We start from the raw sequence: 2,892 nt of genomic DNA, 5'->3' as shown, positions 1-2,892 counted from the left end.
CTGTTTTACTCGGTAACTTTCCGTCAGGTATTATGAACTGTTACCCTTCCGACAGGAAATAGGAATCCAATCACACAACTGAGACGATACTCCATAAGCACACAATTTTATTAGAGGCTGCTTGTGAGGAACGGGGTCAAAAGCACTCTGGAAATCTAAAAAATAATTGGAAACACTCGATTTAGGTGACAATATTTTTCATTTACACTTTGTGTAGGGTCTCTTAGTCTAGTAGCAAACAGCGTACATTGAAGCCGAAAAGTTTTTGTGACCTTCCAAAGTAATACATTCAAGAAAACTCAGTCAAAAACTAAGACAAACTTTTCGTAACTGGGATTCATGGTTATGTAAAATTTTGTAGATAACGTTGTGGTCTTCTTTTTGAGAGCAAAATTATTTGTTTGTCAAATACACTCTTGCAATTTCGACCGTATGGCCATAATCAAGTAGAAATAATTGCACCTTAGCACATGTCAAATGGTAAAAATTATCTGACATGACATGACACAGAGGCCGGATTTATTACATTGTGTTTCTGATTACGTTTTCGTGTGTGTGTACTGCAATCTTTGAATTGAATTCTGGATATCTTACTCGTATTATATATTACTTTTGCATCCGCCCGTAATATTGTATGGAGTAAGTAATTCCATTTTCTTTTTGTCCATAGTGTTCCGTGGACGTTTGTTCCTGCCTACGAACCCATGTGTGAACTGCTTGATTTCAATGCGTTATAAGTATATTGCTCCTATTGTACTTTGTTATAGTTTACAACCATTTTTCTTGCTTTCCCGCATTTAATGGAGGACTCCATCTTAGACGCTTTTGACATAATTGGTGTTCAACCATATTACATCTTGTCAGAGAAAGAGTAGGGTCTACGTATTTCTCCTTCAAGTGGTGCTGCTTCTTGCAACTGTAGTCACCCAAATGTGTTCACAAGTAATTGATAAGTCATACAAACATTACTGTTTAACAGACGTCACTGTACTACAATCATCCTCCTACTCCAATGAATATGCTCTCATCATTGGCTCTACTCACGAATTCTGTACAACTAGAGTTAACTAAATGCGATATAATTCAGTACTGAGGTACTACATTCAGACTATAGAACACAATCCCAGTGTACAAATATACACCGCGATGTACAATATTTCGCTGTATCATAGCAAGTGGCGCAGTAACTACGTAATGTGGCACTAATACTACAAATCATTCTCAGTGGCAAGGAGCAACATCATTCGACGCACAAATACATACTCATTCCATGAGAAGACCTAATAATGTTGAATTCAAATTCTGTCAGTAGCTGCTAACATGGATTTCTCCATTAAATGCGCGGAAGTACGAAAACTAGATTGAACTAAAACAAAATAGAATATGAATAAGATTCATACAATGCATTTAAATGTAGTTCTTCACACATGCATTCGTAGACAACGAGAAAAGTCCCAAGTACAATATTCGACGACACCACCCATCTCCCGTCTTATACGAAACCAAAATGTAGAATCATTTACTCCACGAAATATTACGGATGTAAACAAAAATCAAGCAGAATACAGGCAACATATTCACAATATAATTCAGAAAGTGAAGCACACATAATAAGTCATAACCAGGAAGACGAAGCGATGAAATCAGCTTCTTTTTTTTATTCGAAAAGAACCAAATATGGACGAATTTAAGACACTCATTAAGAATCCGAGTTGGCGGATTGATAGACGTGCGCGCGCCAAGTGGCCCAGCAGGAAACCAAGGTCGTGTTACCGGTAGTCCGTTTATGAGTTTCAACCCCCCGTGCTATAAATACCCACAAAATTAGGATATTTTTTGTGTGTTGGTGTGTCATGTGCAACATTCAACTCTTTATACACGTATCTTACAAAGAACATACAGATGTATCTGACTTCTGAAAATGGAGGCATTTCGTCTGCGTATTGTTGAAGAAACAGAATTGTTACGCAATTTTCCATTTGGATTAGAACATTTTCCTTTATCAGGTGACAACTTGCTTGATTGTACCAAGATTAACTACTTTTCAGTTACTCGTGTTCGCAGTTGTCCTTAATTGAAAGCCCGCATCTCGTGGTCGTGCGGTAGCGTTCTCGCTTCCCACGCCCGGGTTCCCGGGTTCGATTCCCGGCGGGGTCAGGGATTTTCTCTGCCTCGTGATGGCTGGGTGTTGTGTGCTGTCCTTAGGTTAGTTAGGTTTAAGTAGTTCTAAGTTCTAGGGGACTGATGACCATAGATGTTAAGTCCCATAGTGCTCAGAGCCAGCCAGATTAATTGAAACTCTCGGATATTGAATTTCAGAAACCCGTATTCAGTAAATCTGCTTTCGCTGCTAGGATAACATGCAATTGCGATACTGATATTTCCTTAGTCCTGCGCTTAGGTTGTCCCCTTTCTAACGACTACTTAGACTTTTCAGAGATTCTCTTCCCTAAATAACAAACCGTTCAGTCCACTCTACCCAACCTCCGTTAACAATGTAGTCGTATCCCGTTTGTAGAGGACGCCCCATTCATTTAGCGGAACCCGACCAGTCACCACGCTGATACGCAAGTCGAACAGTTCACAGCCACTTAACGTCACCGAAGCACCTGATCCCGTGATTCAGACCCTCCGCTAGGATCTGTACCAGGAATCTGTAGCACATTCAGTCAGTGATGCTTCATATGATGAACGCCTTCATCTTGAAAGGAAATCGCTCACTCCTTACCAACGGGAAAAGTATATCTTCCGATTTGATGCGGTTGACACTGACATCAGACAACGCCTTCAACAAGTTGCACAGTATACTCTCCATGATATACAGGAGAATCAATTTCACATCTTTGGTAACAGGGCAAGTATACAAAGAGTGAACGCTGAATTTCCTCACCT

This window comes from Schistocerca americana, chromosome 3 (assembly GCF_021461395.2).
Source record: "Schistocerca americana isolate TAMUIC-IGC-003095 chromosome 3, iqSchAmer2.1, whole genome shotgun sequence".
Classification (NCBI taxonomy): Eukaryota; Metazoa; Arthropoda; class Insecta; order Orthoptera; family Acrididae; genus Schistocerca; species Schistocerca americana.
The sequence above is the reverse complement of the archived record's forward strand: the minus strand, read 5'-3'. Positions refer to the sequence as shown.